Raw genomic sequence first — 20,834 nt, 5'->3', positions numbered from 1 at the left:
AATAAAAATCAACATGAATCCAATGATGTTTAAATATCACACTATTCACCACCAAAGAGTTCAATGCAAAATAGATGCTGTTGATATTTTATATTCAGTTTCTCTTTATCTTTTATTCTCAGGCAAATATTTTCTTTTTTTTTTTTTAAATATGTTTTATTTTTTTAAGATTTTATTTATTTATTTGACATACAGAGATACAGAGATCACAAGTAGGCAGAGAGGCAGGCAGAGAGAGGGCCGGGAAGCAGGATCTCTGCTGAGCGGAGAGCCCGATGCGGGGCTTGATCCCAGGACCCTGAGATCATGACCTGAGCAGAAGGCAGAGGCTTTAACCCACTGAGCCACCAAGGTGCCCCCAAATATTTTCTTTTAAGACCAATGCTTTACCTGTTCCTCATAAAGACATTTAATTCATTGTTATTGCATATTTATTTACATTATTATTTATGACTGATCATAAGTAATTAGCTATTATCTTTCTAAAATTTTAGCTTCGGAATCATTATTATATTTATTAGTGCAAAATACTCTTAATTTTTATTTATTCATTCATCCATTCATTCTTTTTTTTAAAGACTTATTTATTTGACAGAGAGAGAGACAGAGAGAGAACACAAGCAGGGGGAGTGGGAGAGGAAGAAGCAGGTTTGCTGCTGAGAAGAGAGCCTGATGCGGGGTTTGAACCCAGGACCCTGGGGTCATGACCTGAGCCAAAGGCAGATACCCATCAACTGAGCCACCCAGGCGCCCCAGAATACTCTCAATTTTTAAAATGTCATTATTTCTAATGGTGATTTTAAAAAAAAGATTTATGTAATTATTGAAGAGAGAGAGAGTATATGAGTTGGGGGGAGGAGCAGAGGGAGTGGAGAAGCAGACACCTCGCTGAGTATGGCCCTCATGAGGGACTCAGTTCCAAGACCCTGAGATCACCACGTAAGCCAAAACCAAGAGTTGGGTGCTTAACTGACTGATCTACCCAGGCACTCCACTTAGACTGTTTTTAAGTATTTGTCCTACTGAGTGTTTAGCGGATTAAAAAAAAAAAAGCACCATAAAACTTCCATTTCCTATGTTGATGAGGTCTATGTAGCTCATTATTGTACCAGATAGTAAAAGCTCCAGGGTTAATCCTCATCATCTTTGAGAATTTTTATAGAGGTCAATTGCACCACACTTATATTCATAGATTACTTTTCCCAACTGCTCAGTCAGAAGTCATGTCACTCAAAGAAACCAGAATGTAAATTCATGTCTGTCTTTAACTGATACGGATAATTTCTTAACTTGTTTTTAACAAGTGATCTTCCAAGGCATATGGAAAAGGAATAGAAAACGTTAGCAGGGTTTCTAAAGTATTGACAACCAACCAGTGCCCTGTAAATACTTCTATTTTGGCAATGACCCACATAGTTAACACCTAGAAAACTTAGTCTAATCCAATAAAATGACTCAAAAAACTAGACTATATAATTTTGAGAGAAACTACAGAAATTAAGATAATACCTGTTTATGTCACTTGCAAAATGTCTGTCTACCAAAATGGCTGCAGACTGTAAGGTACATACTTTTTATTTTTTTAAATATTTTCTTATCATTATGCTCGGTTGTAGCAAATGCCACCCATGTATGTATGAGACTCAAATCAAGAGTCAAACAGAATGTACCCTTGATTCTAATCATTATTTGAACTTAATAATCTGTAAATTATATCATGAGTTGTAATCCCTCTTCCACTACCAGAACATGTTCTGTAACATGATGATTCTAACTCATGACCCTGAAATCAACCAAATACAACCATATTTGGTGCACAATGCAGGTGCCATATATGGTGATTCTAAAACCATATATGGTGATTTCAAAAGAAACACAATGTCCTGTACACATTGGTAGGTTCTCCAAACCTCCCAAGAGAGCTATTTTTCTTTAAATGTTCAAGTCTTTCATCCTATCTGCGTGAACAAATCCTAGTGCAACTATATTCACTGTAATTTTCTTTCTTGTTAGCAAGAATATGAGAAAATCCAAAGAATCTTCCTCTACTGGCACCGTACAGACTGGCCAGAATTGTCTTTTAAGTCAATAATGCATCCTACAGTAATAATAGACCCTCTCTGGTGTTGAATCGTAGTCTTCCTGGCAGCTTTCCAAGTCAGCATGGAACCCAAGAGATTAGTATTTGCTGAGATATTGTACCTTCAGGTTTTTTTTCTTACTAAAAGGCTATTCCTGTTAATTCAAGCTGCACTTACCAAGAGATAAACGACCTAAATTTTTCTCCATCTCTTCAAATGTATTTTGAGCCTTGTGTTCCTTGGCAGCATCACAGCTAAGTGTCAAATGATCTCCACCAAGATCATGTCATCAGAGCCAGTGGCTTTGGCCACTTCCAGACTTCTGGGGATGATGGCAATCAGTAGACTTTCTGGGGGCATTAATTGGGCTACTGCCATGACAGTGCTCTTGGGGCCTCCCCAAAACAGAGCAGACTGCCCTAAGAGTCACAAATTCAGGAGAAAGAAGGTTAGGAGTGGTAGCTCTTTTCCATATCCCCTCAGCTTTTAAACCACCACAACTGGAATGAAAAATAGCCAGACTGCCACAAAGAAGTACATTCCTCCTCCTGCTGCCCCAATTTAAAGTTGTTGAGAGTTCCGCTGGTACCCCTACTTTTCTTGGAAACTTCGGTGAGTAGGAGCAATAAGATTTCAATTGAACGAGAGAACCTTACCAAGTTCCTTCATGACTGTCCCAGTACCTTTAACACTAGGGAGCAGAGATAGTATCCCCCAGGTGGGAAAAACATGTCTAACAATTTGTGTAGATATATCTTTTCTTGCAGTGGCTTTTCTGTTTGAGAAGACTTCACCATCCAGAGAGTTTATAAACCATCCCAAGCAATATTCATAGGCTTGTGACTTGGGTAACTGGATGTAGCCTATCTTTATGTGTCTGAAACTCCTCTGGGACATGGCTCAGACCCATTTGTATCCCACCTTCACAATCATTGTTCTTGTTGTTGTTTTCTGGGTTATGATGATACAGATTAAGCATAAGCCCTCCACATCTCTAGCTACCAAGGAGAAATTTCCCCCTTAAACTCTTATTCATGGTGGAAGCAGTGTTATTACATTTTGGTCAAACTTCACCTCATTTTTTGGGTGCAACCAAAGGGCCATCTTAGCTGCATTAGGACCTATTGAAATTGACAGAACATCTGTCTGACAAATAAATAAATAAATAAATAAAATAAAAAAAGGAGGCGCCTGAGTGGCTCAGGGGGTTAAAGCCTCTGCCTTCGGCTCAGGTCATGATCCCAGAGTCCTGGGATCGAGCCCCACATCGGGCTCTCTGCTCAGCAGGGAACCTGCTTCCCCTCCTCTCTCTCTGCCTGCCTCTCTGCCTACTTGTGATCTCTGTCTGACAAATAAATAAATAAATAAAAAGAAAAGAAAAGAAATTGACAGAACAACTTGATTTTAGCAAATGTTTCTTTTTTTTCCTTAGCCTGAGGCTAATATCCTATGTCTGAAACAGATTTTATCTATATTCATTTTCTTAAAAATAAGTCCTATCGTAATAACAAATCATAAATAAGTCCAATTGTAATCATAAATCATAAATAAGTCCTATCATACTCATAAATCCAAATAAGTCTTATCAACAAGGACAAAAGTACCACTTACTTTGTTTAATGATCTACCAGCACATTCCCTTCCCCTTCTTTATCATTATTCTCACTACATGCCTTAACTTGTACCTTTCGACACCTGCTCTTGTCAAGGCTATTAGTTCCACCACTTGGGCTGACCCAGCCGTGGGTGGAAGGTTATCCTCTTATAGTTTTATGTAGTCTCTGCCAAACCTCAATAGTATCGATGTTGATCATTTAAAAAGAACATTTGCGGGCGCCTGGGTGGCTCAGTGGGTTAAGCCGCTGCCTTCGGCTCAGGTCATGATCTCAGGGTCCTGGGATCGAGTCCCGCATCGGGCTCTCTGCTCAGCAGAGAGCCTGCTTCCTCCTCTCTCCCTCTGCCTGCCTCTCTGCCTACTTGTGATCCCTCTCTCTGTCAAATAAATAAATAAAATCTTTAAAAAAAAATAAAAAGAACATTTGCTCCACATTCCCTAGGGAAACAACAACGTGACCTTCCTCTTGGACACTCAATTTTACAGTTGCTGTCATAGAGTCATGAGGCTCTTTTTCATCAAGTGATTGAAGCAACACTGCAGGATTGAGATTGTATCAGTGACAGATGGTCATACAAGAGACCAACAAGAGTGATCAGTCATAGTTAATCTGCCTACTGAGCAATGCTGGATGTTGCTAGCTAGTAGACAGGATTGAACAGCATCCACAAGCTGAAATTAGCGGTGTGGCAAGGGTGACATCCACAGAAACATCTACCAGTTTTGCAACCATAGTCATGGCACATAATAGGGAGGAAAACACTAGCCATTGAATCTAGAGAAATACCTAAATAGGAAGTGGTATTTCCCATGACGTCGAGCCAAAGCCTCCATCACATTGGTACCCTCCTGCCACCCCTTTTTTGTTTCAGCACAAGGAAATGTATTGAAAGGACACAAAGTGATGATCATTTATTTATTTATTTGTTTTTGTATTCTGGTAGACCTGGGATTGGGGTCACCTACAATTTAGATTTTGAAGTGACAAAGCCTATTACAGCTTTTCATGTAAATTCAGGTCACCTGTTTTTGGTAATTTCTTGAAGGATTTCAGTTAGTCTGAAAGAGTTGGGAACCCATTGTCTGTAATACCTCTTAAGTTCTGCTAATCCTATCAAGTCCCATCTGGTTGTTGGGTTTGGATGTTGCTGGATCTGTGTAATTCAATTTTGGGGTAGAGTACACTCTTTGATGGAGAGGTCACCTCCTAACTAATGTACTATCTCTTGGCAAAATTGTAACTTTTCCTTCAGGCTTTACCATATTCAGCCACGTGCTCTTCCAGGTAGTAGATGGAATTCTTGTTTTCCAGGAGAGGTAAATATGAGGTAAGGTCTTTTATATTGAATGAAATCTTAACCTTTTAAGAGTGTTGCCTTTTTAAATTTATTATTTAAAGGCTGGAAGGAAAATAAAGGTGCCTGTGTGAATCCCCAAGTCATTATTGACTAAAAATATTGTTAGTCATTCCAAATAAAGGAAAACTAAACAATCTTTATTTACAAAAATGCTAATGAAGGTGAGTGAGGCCAGGACAATGACTATTTACTTATAAATAGTGGAACTGGAGAGAGAAGAACATTAGCATTATGGACTTCTGGAAACCTAGGAATAACTCCATGAATGGCTCTTAGGTCTTGTACAGACTGATATCCCTTTCTACTAGGTTTGTAAGGAGGCTGTGCTTAGACTTGTACAAGGAATTTGTTGTGGTTGTTCTGTTCTATGGCTGGTTTATTCCTTGAATAACTTCTGATTTCAGAGGATATTAAAATGGCATATACAGTGACCTAGAAGGATCTACCTCTGCCCCTCATAGTCCTTCCATCAATAGAGCTTTTGCTCATAGATTGTCATGTGCCGGTTGGAGTAAGGGATCTAAAGTTCCAAGTGTCATTGCCAAGGCAGTTGAAGAAAGTCAAGTGCAGAAATAATAAGCTGTGAAATTGTGTTTCTGGAGGTTTTTTATTTTCTAAGAACAGTCTTTCTGGTGCACACTTAATCTGACAGCCACATTTATATAAAAAGCTTTTGCCAGGTAGTTGACAGGCATGGAAGCACAAAGGATAATCAGTCTTGTTCTACTGTTGGTCCTAATGTGGTAGTCAAAGGCTCAATATGTGTAGAAAAGGAAGTGGGCTGGAATGCCTACTGTAACACATCAATTTCTCTGAGTGACTGGTTGTTTCATTGCAGTGGGGCTCAGGATAGAAAGGGTAGTACTTGTGTCAACTAGGAATTAGCCTTTTTGTCTCTTTTATGTTTACAGATGTGGTAGGCAGGGTCCTAATAATGCCTTCCTGCCCCAGGGGTCCTGTCAGTGGCTATTCAATCAAACATTAATCTAGGTGCTGCCAAGAAGGGATTTTGTAGTTGTAATGAAAGTTCCAGGTCAGGTGAAATTAAGATTCAGAAATTCTCTCTGTGCATCTAGTCTATTCATGAGTCCTTAAAAGCAGAGGACTTTTTCCATCTGAGAGGAGGAAGGTAGACTAGGAAGGTAAAAAGGAAAGTCAGAGAAATTCCGAGAATGAGAAGGAACCCAGGTGCCCTTGTGGGTGGGAAGGAGAGGTCACATGTGAAGGAATGTGGCAGCCCCTGGTCCCTGGCCCCTGGCTGACAACCAGACCAGAAACCAGGACCTCAGTTTCCCACCACTGCATGGAGCTGAATTCTGTCAACTTTCCGAATAAGCTCCAAAGTAGATTCTTTTCCTGAGTCTTCAGCTAAAGACCTAGTCTGGCTATCAACATGGTTTCAGCCTTGTGAGAACCTGAGCAGAGAGCCCAGTTGAGCCAACTGCCTTCTGACCTACAGAACTCTGGGACAGCAAATGGATGTTGTTTTAAGCTGCTAAATTTTTATGCATCAAAAGGAAATTAACACAATAATTTCTTCTTCTGAAAGAGGAAACGGGAGCATAGCTCTGCAGTTTTATGGCCTTTGGAACTGAGTCCCTGGACCTCTATTGGGTGCAATTAGCATTTTGCTTTCAAGATGAGCCTGGTGTGGCAGCATAAACCTGATATTTTGCCCCACCTCCCCTATGACGTGTCACAGTCAGAAAGAACTACACATAATTCACACTGAGATAAGTTAAAAAAAAAAGAAAAAGGCAGGGTCTCCACATCTTATCCTAGTTCCTCCAAATAAATAAAATATCAAGCAATTCCCAGAAAACTACTGGGATGTTTATGAATATGACAATCAGTGAGAAACGTGTGAGCACATTACTGATTTCTCACTAGGAACAGACAATGGTATATGTGGCAGCCTTGATAATATTGCAAGAGAAGTATGTGTGTGTGTGTGGTTTTTGTTGTTGTCATTCTTTTAAACATTTGTGCTTTATATTAAACCAGTAAATGCTTCTGAAGTCTGATCCCCTTGTTCTTTGCCCATAAACTTGGCCTTTTCTTTCCCATTTTTGTCTTTGAGTCTTCCTTTGATGCTGGACACATTCTTTTCTTTCAAAGTCCCTGCAGTTGGCAGTATCTCTGTCTATCTTTTTCACTGTTTAAGACTTTATTCTGGGTTAACTGAGAACCAGAATTCTCACATGTCTTATCACCTCTGGGGGTCATGTCTGGTATGAGCTCCCTAAATTAGAGGGCCCTGGATTCTTTCCTTTTCCATATTCTTCATCTCTCTGATAAGTGCTCTCTGATAACACCCTGCTCTATTTTGCAGGTCCTCTAAGATCACAGTGCACCCAATTTCTTCTTATCAGTTCAGCAAATTGGGGATTAAATGCTATCATGAATTTCCTTAAGTACTGAAATATAATTCATATATGAGACAATCTATCCTTAAATTTAAAATGCATGATTAAATGTGTGTTAGTATATTCACACAGTTCTGCTTCTATCAGCACAATCAATTTTAGAATGTTTTCATTGTTTCAAAAAGAAGCTGCACCCCTTAGCCATTATCCCTCCTGCAGCCCTCAGCAACCACTAACCTAACTTCTATCTATAAAGATTTGCCCATTCTGGACATTTCACATAAACAAAATCATACATTATGTGGTCCCTTGTGACTGGTTTCTTTCACTTGGCGTAACATTGTCAAGGTTCATCCACATTGTAACATGTAGTATTTAATTTATTCTTCTTGCCAAAAAATTCCATTGTACGAATTTACATCTCATTTGTCCACTCAACAGTTGGTAGACAATTAGGTTGTTCCACTTTTTGACTATTATGAATGATGCTGCTATGAATATCAGTGTACAAGTATTTGTGTAAACATATGTTTTTATTTCTCTTGGGTATGCACCTAGGAGTGGAATAATGGGGTCATACAACAACTATCTTGGGAACTGCCAGCCTGTTCTCCAAAGTGTCTGCACTATTTACATCCTTACCAGTAGTGTGTTAGGTTATGAAACTGGGAATTGTGAATCTTCCAACTCTTATCTTTTTCGAGAATTTTTTCATTATTTTGGGTCTCTTGAATTTCCTTAAGAATTTTAGAATCAGTTTGTAATTTCTGAAAATAAGTCAGCTGAGCTTTTCCTAGGTATTGTATTGATTCTACAGATCACTCTGGAGATTGCCATGTTAACAGTATTAAGTCTTTCAATCCATGAGCATGGGAATATTTCCATTTTTCTAGAGTATTTCCATTTTTCTAGATCTTCTTTGATTTCTTTCAACAATGTTTTATAGTTTCCAGAGTACAAGTTATGCATTTTTTGGTTAAATGTATCCCTAACTATTTTTTATAACTTTTGATACTCTTATAGATGGAATTGTTTTCCTAATTTCATTTTTGGATTATTCATTGATGGTATATAGAAATACAATTGATTGTTGCATATTGATTTTGAGTCTTGAAACTTTGCTGAACTCATTTATTATTAATTCTAATAATAATAATACTAGTTTTTTTCATGAACTCCTTAGTATTTTCTATATACAAGATCATCATCTATAAATACTTTCATTTCTTCCTTTTAATTTTGTTGCTTTTTATTTCATTTTCTTGCTCAATTTTCTTGGCTAGAACCACAGTACAAGGTTGAATAGAAGTCACAAGAAAAGACGTCTTATCTTATTTCTGATCTTAGGGTGAAAACATTCAGTCTCTTCCCACTTTGTATGCCCTTTATGGGATTTAGGACATTCCCTTCTATTCCTAGTTCTTAGAGCATTCTATTTTTTTTTTAAACCATGAAAGGGTGTTGGAACTTTCAGAATGCTTTTTCTACATCTATTACCATTATCATATGTTTTGTCATTTATTCTACTAATTAGGTTTATTATAACAATTAATCATTGAATATTAAACCAACATTGCATTTCTGTGATAAATCCTGCTTTCTCATGGTGTGTAATTTTTTCTATACATTGCTTGATTCCATTTACTAGTATTTTGTTGAGGATTTTGCATGTATACTCATAAAAGATATTGGTTTATGTTTTCTTTTCTTCTGATAGCTTTGGCTAATACTAACCTCATAGAATGAGTTGGAAAGTATATCCTACTCTTCTATTTTTTGGAGGATGTATGAAAGTTCAGACCCCATTAAATGATAGAGTTCACTAGTAAAACCATCTGGTCCTGGGTTTTTCTCTGTGGAAGTATTTGTTTTTCTCAATTATTAATTCAATTTGAAGGAAAGAAATTGAATGTATGTGTGTGTGTATATATACGTGTATATGTATACGTATATATATATGTGTATACATACATATATATGTATACACACACACACATATATATATATATATATTTTTTTTTTTTTCCCCCTAGAGTCAAGTTTACTTGAAAGACCCAAGTCTGGGTCTTTCTAGGAATTTTCCATTTCATCTAAGTTATCTAAATTGTTGGTTGCACACAAGTTTTTAATAGTTTTCCCTCACGATTTTTTAAAAATTTATGTACAATGGTAGTAAAAATTTCACTTCTTATTTTAGTAATTCTATTCTTTTTTATTCTGTAGCTAAATTTAGATTGGTCAATTTTGTTGCTCTTTTGAAAGAACCAACTTTTGGTTGTATTGATTTTCTCTATAATTTTTCTGTTCTATATTTCATCAAATTTTTCTCTAATTCTTATTCTTTTCTTCCTTCTGCTTGCTTTGGGTGATTTTTCTCTTCTTTTCCAGTGTCTTCAGGTGGAAAATTAAGGTTATTGATTTGAAATTCTTTTTCTTTTCTTTTTCTAACATAGGTGTTTACAATTTTAAATTCCCACCAAAGCACTGATATACTTGCACCTTATAAGTATATGCTTGAGTTTTCTCAAGTTTATGCAGCCTGAATTTTATTTATTTTTTATGGTAGTAAAATATACATAACATTTCTCTTTTTAACCATGTTAAGTGTTATACCCAACTCTTGCATAAATAACTAAAAAGTCAACCATAATAGCAGCAATGGCCACGGTCGCCAAACTATGGAAAGAACCAAGATGCCCTTCAACGGATGAATGGATAAGGAAGATGTGGTCCATATACACTATGGAGTATTATGCCTCCATCAGAAAGGATGAATACCCAACTTTTGTAGCAACATGGATGGGACTGGAAGAGATTATGCTGAGTGAAATAAGTCAAGCAGAGAGAGTCAATTATCATATGGTTTCACTTATTTGTGGAGCATAACAAATAGCATGGAGGACAAGGGGCGTTAGAGAGGAGTAGGGAATTTGGGATAAATTGGAAGGGGAGGTGAACCATGAGAGACTATGGACTCTGAAAAACAGTCTGAGGGGTTTGAAGTGGCGGGGGGTGGGAGGTCGGGGTACCAGGTGGTGGGTATTATAGAGGCACGGCTTGCATGGAGCACTGGGTGTGGTGAAAAAATAATGAATACTGTTTTTCTGAAAATAAATAAATTGAAAAAGAAAAAGTTAACCATATCTTACATCTCCAACATTTTCTGAATGGATTGAAATTTGGATTCAATCTCTTTTAACCAAGGTAACTTCATGTATATCCCTGAGCGGTTTCCTATCAATTTCTTTAGCACACTTAAGGCTTTCTAAATGCCAAAAGCATTACAACTTTTGGGGTGTCCTTAGGATTACATCTTGCCTTATAGAACTGTGATTTTCTTCCAAAGTAATGACATAATTAGCCATCAGGGAGATTCAAATTAAAACCACATTGAGATACCACCTTACACCAATTAGAATGGCCAAAATTAACAGGACAGGAAACAACAAGTGTTGGAAAGGATGTAGAGAAAGGGGAACCCTCTTACACTGTTGGTGGGAATGCAAGTTGGTGCAGCCACTTTGGAAAACTCTGGAGATTCTCAAAAAATTTAAAAATAGAGTTATCCTATGACCCTGCAGTTGCACTACTGGTCATTTACCCCAAAGATACAGATGTAGTGAAAAGAAGGGCCATATGTATCCCAATGTTCATAGCAGCAATGGCCACAATCGCCAAACTGTGGAAAGACCCGAGATACCCTTCAACAGACGAATGGATAAAGAAGATGCGGTCCATATATACAATGGAATATTACACCTCCATCAGGAAGGATGAATACCCAAGTTTTGTATTAACATGGAGGGGACTGGAGGAGATTATGCTGAGTGAAATAAGTCAAGCAGAGAAAGTCAATTACCCTATGGTTTCACTCACTTGTGGAGCATAAGGAATAACATGGAGGACATTAGGAGAAGGAAAAGAAAAGTGATTTAGGGGGTAAGTCAGAGGGGGAGGTGCAGCATGAGAGACTGTGGACTCTGAGAAACAAACAGGGTTTTGGAGGGGGGTGTGAGGTTGAATAAGCCTGGTGTTGGGTATTAAGGAGGGCACATATTGCATAGAGCACTAGATGTGGTACATAAACAATGAACCTTGGAACACTGAAAAAATAATTTTAAAAAACCTCAAAAAACAAACACAAAGTAATGGTAATGAGCCTAATCAGTCAGTGAAGTTAAGGCCCAGATATAGGTATCTAATAAGCATGTAAATTATTCAGTAACTTTTTTCCTATCTGTAGTGGGATTTGAAATTCATTTATTATAGCTCTAAATTATACTGTTGTCCAAGGTTTAAATATTACTGCATAAACACTGCTAGCCAGGTGCAATAAAGACTTGACAGGAAACTGATTTATGATATCGTGTGCACTGCAAGTATGATTGCCAGAGAGGAGGAAAAGATTTCTCAGAGTTTGAGTCAGATTTGGGAGGTCCCCTCCACCCACCCACAGAACAAGGGATTTGGTGTGGCATAAGCTATCTTCCTCACAAGAGGTATCAGGGGAGTAGGAGGCAGAGAAGTAAAGTGGGGAGAAATGATGGAGAAGCAGGCTGACAGAGACTTTATGACTTTGGGGGGCTGCTGGGTATGTGGGGGATAGAGAAGTTCCTGATCAACTTTCTCCTTAGTCCTGCTAAAGGACCTTTCAGAAAGTCCAATTTGGATAATTTCAGCATTTATAAATGTTTGCATACCATTAAAAAAATAGCTGTTATATATTTGGCATCTTGTCTTATTTCCAGTGTTCCTCATGGATATAAAATCTTACAAAATCAAATATCCCTCATAATAATCACGATATCACTAAATTGTCTTGGCAAAAACCCTCCACTTTACCAAATAAACAAAAGAATTATTATTACCATGAGTATACATATAAGAACCCAGAGAACCCCAGGGGAAATGCCATTTGTTTTCAGTTCATAGTTCCATTGTTTAACAAAGAACCACAACAGAAGGGATTCCTTCTCTAGTCAGAAGGCAGGATGTCTACTGATGTATATAACATGGTGCTTTCTCAACTGAATGGTCAAGGTGAGTTGAGAATTCTGTAACCATCAGTCCCTGAGTGGATGTGGAATGAGGCACAGCTCAACCACAAACTTTTTGCAGAATTTTTAGAATACCCAGAGAGACAAAACATAGACAACTGTGTTAAGTGTAGTAAATGACAGACTTCCTTTTTTAAAAAATTTTTATTTATTTTTTAAATTTCTTTTCAGTGTTCCAGAAATCATTGTTTATGTACCACACCCAGTACTCCATGTAATACTTGCCCTCCATAATACCCACCACGAGGCTCACACTTTAAAAAAAAATATATTATTATTTTTATTATGCTATGTTAGCCACCGTACAGAAAAGAATGACAGACTTTCTGAGTCAAAAGTGGTTCAGGATTCTGGCCGGCATTGGTTTTTATGAGTTGATGTATATTTGAATGAGAAGATACAGTCAATAATTAGAATACACAAGATCTAGATCTGTGGAGACTCTGCAGACAGAGTTTGGACTGAATGTTCAGTAGCTCAGTTAACTCCTTGTTCTCGCGCCCAGTGATGAACATGTCTTCCAGCAGATAGTTTAAAGATTACAAATTAAATTTAAAAAAATCAACCAACACTTTAGCATTACACACAAAAAAACTCATACTATGTCTCATGCGATGAATATTCCTGACCAGGACTCCACTGATGACTAAGAAAGATGTTACTGCTGTTGAGTGACTCACCACCAGAAGCAGCAGATTCCTTGACTATGGGCACACTCCCTGCACTGGGCTGTCTACCACTGCAGAGGAGCAGTCCACAATGCAATCTTAGTGGAGCCTCAAGGATTGTTAAAGGAAAGAAATGAGCTCCCCAGTGATTGAGAAAATAGAATCTTGGATTTATCTACTTGCCAAGCAATAATATACTCATCCATGGGGACAGCCACTGAGTGGCTCTTTGAAGGAAGATTTTAGGGCCTTTTTTCAAAAAATCAGTTCATTGTGATTATACTACTCAAGAATTAAAGCTTATACCAAGTAATAGGTGGCTTGAGTCCATAAGTCCCCACAAAGCTTAAAACACAGTTCCCTCATGTCTATGGTCAGGAAAGAGTCTTCAGGTCCAGTAAGGGTCTGGCACATTAGGATTCTTAGACGTTTATCAGCATTGGCTAGTTTGAATCATTTGTGGTTAAAATACAGCTTTCCATTTTGACACATTTGAAGCAGATGTGTTTTAATTAATATAATTAATAATTAACCAATTAATTACATAAAAGCATAATTTTAACTTAAAGTGTTAATTGAAAGTGTTCTTACTAAGTGATGACCCCCTGCACTGAGAACTTTCATGATTTATACTTTTCTCTATGGATGCTTTATTTTTAAAAAATTTTTTAAATATAAAGATCAAATAAAATATTTAAAAATATTTGTTATTTATTAATTGCACAGAAATACTTTTATTCTCACTAAAAGTCATTAAAAACCAAGCTATTTGTAGTGAGACCAGTGTGACTGAAGAAGTGTCACTACTTTCTAAAATCTTGGTTCAACCCTTTATGATGCAGAAGTTTCTCAACTGGAATGACTTTACCTGTCACCACACCAGGGACATTTGGCAATGTCAACACATTTATGGTTGCCACCACTGGGAGAAGGGGTGTGCTCTTGGCGTCTTGTGGAGAGAGGTCAGGGATGGGGCTAACCCACATCAGTCCCCCACAAACAAGAATTATTTGAATTAATTAAATTATCTGGTTCTGTCACAGGCACTCTTGGCTGCCTGCCTAATAGCCACTCTTCTTGGCTGCAGAGCCAGATTTCCTTTCACCTTCCAGTCTTTCATGACGACATGTACTGAGCCAGTCCTGGTCAATGGGCAGCCACCAACAGACACATGCGGGGTTGCCCAGCAGGATCCTGCTCACCCTCGCTTGCCTCTGCCACACACCCAATCTCTTCCTTCCTGTTGGCCAATAGCAACCCCAGACCACCTCTAGATGTTTGGCTGAAATCCCACACAAGGAACAGCTTCCCGGGGACTCCTTTTCCCCTTTAATGGATGTTGATGGTGGGGTTTGCTTGACTTCTCAGGCTGGCTTATGGTCAGCCCTCCAACTTCCCCTCTCAGACCTTGACTTCTCTGATTCCCCCAGCAGCTGGTAAGGTCTCATTCCCATTGTAGATTCCTCATCCCTGTGGTTCTGTTTCCCTGACAAAGACTAAAGGATGTGTCGGGTTAGTCCTCAGCTTTGCTCTGATTTGGGTAAGTTCTAAAACAGAAAGGTATTACTCATAACCTCACATATCCATTTAGGCACATGCATGGGAAGGTGACTTTTTGATAAATGGGATTTTCCTTTCAGTTTCTGGAGAGAAAGTGAGCAACATGATCTGCTTCTGAGAAGTGGATCTGGGAAGGTTTGCTCACTGCTCTCTAAATGCCCAAATGGGGTTATTGCAATGATTTATTGGCATTGCATCAAAACACAATTGTATTTAATTAAGATCTGATCTCAAGGACAATTTTTTCTTCCATCAAATCCTAAGCATCAGAGGCCAACCACATCTGAAAATTTTTTTGTTTAGATTTCCGCCCAGTTTCTTCTTTTGGAAAAAGGTGGGCAGTGACTGCAGTGGGTGAGGATTTACTCCTCTCCCTGGTTTGTGTTTTTGACAGCCAGCACAAAGTTTCTGAGGTAGTAAGCTTTATGTTTAAAATATATTTATGTTAAATTTTACCTGTTTAAAAATCAGGCATATAGGGGCGCCCGGGTGGCTCAATTGGTTAAGCGGCTGCCTTCGGCTCGGGTCATGATTCCAGGGTCCTGGGATCGAGCCCCACATCGGGCTCCCTACTCAGCAGAGAGCCTGCTTCTCTCTCTCCCCCTCTCCCTGCCACTCTGCTTACTTGTGCTCTCTCTCTAGCTCTCTGTCAAATAAACAAATAAAATATTTAAAAAAAACAGGCATATAGATCTGATTCTAAAATAATTATTTATGTTAGAAAATTTGGAAAATACAGAAAATTTTTAAGGTAGTACACAAGTCACTCTAGATCCCTCAATCCAGAAATACCATTGACACCATCTTCAACCCTTCAATCTCTTCTCTTGGGATTGTATATATATATTCATGTTTTACAGAATTAGGGCCAAATTATATCTACTGAGGAGGTAGCAAACTTAAAAACAAAATAACCCCTGATTCAGAGTGGGAAGTAATGTAATATTTGAAGACATGAGAGGAAGAAAACTATGCTGCTATTAAGGTTGCTTATAAAATAATTCTGAGAAGCATTACTTCTCTTAAGTCCTAGATTTGGTGATGGACACAGTAAGGCTGTAGAATGAATACTTTCAAAGTTTCAGTGGCTTGCAGCAGCAAGCACTGAGTCTATGCATGGCTCTCTGGATCACTGGACTTGGCCGATCTGGGCAGGGTTTGACTGAGCTCATGCTCCAAGGTCCTCTTATCTTCCGACCAGCAGTGCCTTGGACACATTCTTCTCAAGCTGAATGGGCAGCACCCATGAGCTGAGCCAAACTGCACATGCTCATTCAAAGCCTTTGCCTTTGCTCATAATCCAAATAACCAAAGATGACAAGGTTGCTTTTTCATCACTGTTAAGAGCTATAGTTTTGGTGAGAAATGGGGGAGTAGGGTTTGAGCTCATAACAACTTTTAGCAAAGGGCCTGCCTTAACCCAGGGCAGTTTTTGATCCTTTTTCTCCTTGAAGTAGGGACCAGCTCCACTCTTTCTATGTCTGCATCTCTGGCCTCCTTCATAGAAGGGTCTGACTCACCATGGGAAGTAGACATTTGGTGTCAAATAGATTTATGTTCTGGAGGCATTTTCCTTCCCAAATAGCCTTACCTCATCAGAACGCAGAAGGGACCTGGCTCAAGAGCTCCCAGTATTGATGACCCTAGCCAATATTTTAGACACATCGTTTCCTTGCATCAGCAATGGCAGCTTCATCCCCACTTTATAGGAAATGAACGTGGTTGCAATTAACATCCATAAATCACACTTGCCTGGAGCAGACTTCTTTTTTTGATTCCTCAGTACATTGTGGGCTCATCAAAAGAGCTCAGCTAAAACTTGATAAGTCAGTTTCACGGTGGCCGACCCCACTCAAAAGGGGGCAGCGCACTGTGACCCTGAACACACAGTGGGAGGGCCCTCCCCCATAGTGGCTGTCCTGTGGACCCCACCAGGTTGTGCTTCTGGCTTCGCTTCCCAGGATAACCTCCTCTCTTGTTATTCCCCCGGGTCAGGAGGCTAGATGGACATGGTACAGCCCTGTGGCTCTTCCAAGTTCCTCCATATAATCTGTGTTCCTGTTCCATGCACAGGAGTCCTGAAAACACATGGATGGGGCTGGGTGTCCCAGGCTCACAGACCCCATAGATGGCTCCAAACACGGGGAGGGTGTTAGTGGGAAGAGGTGGGCAGAGCGGGCTGTGGGTTGCAGATTGAGGCCCCTGCAGCACCACATAGGCTAGGTCCTGGCCTGCCCATGGAGAAATAGAATGGAGTCCCGGCCTTATCCCAAACATAACAGCCAGCATCTAATGGTGGCACTTCTTACACTTTAACCTTCCAGGCAGAGCTGAGCTCCCGTCTGTCTGGCAAACTGGCCAAGCCTCTTCCATGGTGGCCTGGGGTCCTCCTCCCTCCCCTGCGGTGAGTACTTATCTCTGTTGCACACGAAGGGGTTAGAATTCTGGAGACCCCTTCCTTGCGGGTATCAGCAGCTGAGCACCAGAGGTGCTGGGTGTGGCCAGCCTGGAGTAGCCAGGAGCAGAAAGCACCCTCCATGCAGCGCAGGGGGGGCAGTGTCCAGGTTGGACCCTGACCACTGAGCCCGTAATGGAACGCCCACCCCATTTAACAAAACAGACATGAAAATGGCTGTCTTCCGAAGTTTCTGATTGCATAATTTTGCCCAAGTTTATTGAGGTTGTGCTTTTCCTTCCCACCCTTCTATCTTTGTGTCCTACTTTCCTGGTTCGCTTCGGGTTCTTTTTAAAACCCCGAAACTCCCCACCCCCACCCCATCGTGCCAGACATATTAAAACATCCCCACCTCCAAAAGCAAATGCAACTTTTATCTCACTATATATCAGTAGAATTGTAATTGGCTATTTGACATTAAAAATACATCTTACAGATATTTAACTAAAATAATGTTGATCCTGCGTTTTCTTTCAAAGGTTGGAATCAATACTCTCCCCTCTGACTCCCTCCTCAGGCTGCAGGCCCTTGGAAAGTTGGTACTTGTACTTAGTCCGCTGGGCTCTCCAGTGGGACTTGAAATGCACTGTCATCCGGACTTGGAGAAGAGCTGACATTGGTGATTCCAGGCTCTGTCACAGAATCGTGGGGTACTCCGAAGGCAGTTTTCCAGAGAACTGAGTCCCATGGGAGTCTGTCATTGCAGTGTTCCTCCAACTGAAAGTTTACTTATTCAGCAATCAGAATTCATTCGCGTTGTATGCCGTTCTCATGCCAATGTTTGTCTTGCTTCTGACACTGTCCCTGTATCAGGAATCCGGAGTAAAGCAGGCCAGATATGTCAAGTCTCATCCCCACGTAGCTGACCTCCTGCCGGCCAGATGGGCCGAGCACAGAACAGCTAGTCTTTCAGGGTCACGTCCAAGTCACCTGTGTCCCCTGCAAGACTGGGCTTCCCAGGGGGAATCTCCCACCTGAGTGTCACGGGAGCCAGGACGCCAATCTTGAAGGACAGGTGGAAAAAGCACACCGCAGAAGCCAGGCAGGAAAAAGGAGAGGTAGAAGGGACAGAGAGAAGGGGCACAGGGCCATCCCAGGATGGCTTGCAACATTTACAGCTCGCTCTTGGGGCCTGCCCATGGGGTGGCCGTGGCTGCAGGAGGCTGGGGACAGAGGTTGCAGATGCAGATGTAAAAGGCGCTAAACCCATCGTCAGTCTGCATGGGCAGCGTTAGAGAACCGCAGGCCTTCTGAAAACAAGGCAGGGAAGTCCCCCTTCAGGGAGCACATAGCTTTTATACACCGGATGAGCAGAGAAACGGTTGGGCTGGACTCTTCGATGACTATTGGCAAATGGCAAATGCACTGTATTTATGTTGGAGATGATTATGGAAAAAAGGTGCATGATTAAACCATGGATTTCGTGTTTCTCTTTCCTGATTCCTTTCAGCCGCTCTTGTGGCACCGTTCCAGGACCATGCTCCTCTGTGACAATGGCACACGGGGAGGTAGACTTGTGACAGGTGGTCTGTAATGGCAAACACTTGGGGGTACTCTGCAGCGGTGTCATTTGTCATAGTTAAAGGCGAGTGAGACAGGTCTTGATTCGGGGTGATGTTGCCCACGGAGACACTTGTTCATAGGAGAGCCCAAATTCTCACTGTAATATGGCAAAAAGTTAAGAAACAAACCAAACCAATCTTTCCTGCAATGACTCTGTCACTTAACACACAAAGGCATGTATTTCTTTGGCACAGAAATCACAATGTATTTTTAGCTAAAATAGAATTTTCTGTGTTATTCTAATTCTATATCACCTTTTATTTTTCTTTTGAGATTCCATGATTACTTAGGCATAATGAACGGAAACAAGTTGATGATATTAAAAAGGAGAGTGCAGGGGCGTCTGGGTGGCTCAGTCAGTTAAGCATCTGCCATCAGCTCAGGTCATGATCCCAGGGTCCTGAGATGGAGCCCCGTGTCTAGCTCCCTGCTCAGCGGGGAGTCTGCTTCTCCCTCTCCCTCTCCCTCTGCCCCTCCCCACTTTTGTTCCCTCTCTCTCACTCAAATAAATAAATAAAATCTTTTTTAAAAAAAGGAAAGTGCAGTAAAATGTTTGCTTTGTACAAAGTGCTCACATTAAGTTGTTTAAAGAATTTATATATATATATATTTATATATACATATATATTTTTAAAGATTTTGTTTATTTATTTGAGAGACAGAAAGCATGAGCAAGGGGAAGGGATAGAAGGAGAAGCAGACTCTTCACTGAGCAAGGATCCCAATACAGGATTCGATCCCAGAACCCTGGGGTCATGACCCCACTGAAGGCAGACACTTAAATGACTGAGCCACCCAGGAGTCCCATTTTTTTTTTTAATACATCTTACATTGACCAATGCCAACTGTGTACTTTTAACCATTTTAACTGAAATATAGTTGATGTACACTATTATATTAGTTTTTAGTTGTACAACATAGTGATGCAACATTTACATCCATTAGGAAGTGCTTGCATGGTTCTAAGTATCATTATCATCTGCCACCATGCAGATATTGATTATTGAATATATTCCCTATGCTGTACTTGATAATATTTTAATAAGCATGTTATGAGACACTTATATGTTTGAAAAAAAAGTGATTTATTCCAATATTCTAAAGAAAAATTCCAGGAATTTCTAGCTATAAAATACAAGAGGGAAAAAAAACCCTCTAGCATTAAAAAAAAACAAAAACCAGCCAGGCCTCTGGTTCTAGACAAGCTTATGGAGATTCATTTCTCTCAGCTCCTTTCTGCTAAGAACAGCTAAAAGCCCTGGAGATAAGTCTTTACCCATTCATCTATGGACAGCCACTTACATTGCTTCCATATCTTGGCGATCGTAAGTAATGCTGCAGTAAACATAGGGATGCATGTATCTTTTCAAATTAGTGTTTTCATTTTCTTTGGGTGAGTACCCAGTAGTGTTACCAATGACTGGATCATATGATACGTTCACTTTTAATTTTTTGAGGAGCCTCCATACTGTTTTCCACAGTGACTGCACCAATTTGCATTCCCACCAACAGGGCACAAGCATTCCTTTTTTTTTTTTACGTCCTCGCCAACACTTGTCATTTCTTGTCTTTTTGATTCTAGTCACCCTGACAGGTGTGAGGTGATGGTATCACTGTGGTTTTGATTTGCATTTCCCTGATGACTAGTGATGTTGAGCATCTTTTCATGTGTCTGTTGGCCATCTGTATGTCTTCTTGGGAAAATGTCTGAATAGATTCTCTGCCCATTTTTTAATCAGATTGGCTTTCGGTGTGGAGTTATATGAATTCTGCATATATTTTGAATATTAACCCCTTATTGGATTTATCATTTGCAAATATCTTCTCCTATTCAGTAGGCTTGGTTGATGGTTTCTTTTGCTATGCAAAGGCTTTTTATTCTGATGTAGTCCCAATAGTTGAATTTTGCTTTTGTTTCTTTTGCCTGAGGAGATATATTCATAAATATGTTGCTAAGACTGATGTCCAAAAGATTATTGCCTATGTTTTCTTTTAGGAGTTTTATGGTTTTGGGTCCCACATCTAGGTCTTTAATCCAGTTTGAGTTTATTTTTGTGTATGGTATAAGAAAATGGTCCAGTTTCATTCTTTGGCATGTAACTGTCCAGTTT

At 39.8% G+C, this 20,834-nt stretch overlaps 1 pseudogene; it reads right to left on the bottom strand.

Annotated features, from left to right (window-relative positions):
* Positions 1–1,775: 1,775 nt before the first annotated feature.
* On the bottom strand, positions 1,776–2,459 carry LOC122894677 (annotated as a pseudogene).
* Positions 2,460–20,834: the final 18,375 nt, after the last annotated feature.

This window comes from Neovison vison, chromosome 13 (genome assembly GCF_020171115.1).
Source record: "Neovison vison isolate M4711 chromosome 13, ASM_NN_V1, whole genome shotgun sequence".
NCBI classification, from domain to species: Eukaryota; Metazoa; Chordata; class Mammalia; order Carnivora; family Mustelidae; genus Neogale; species Neogale vison.
Note: the sequence above shows the minus strand (reverse complement) of the source record. Positions and strands in the feature narration are given on the sequence as shown.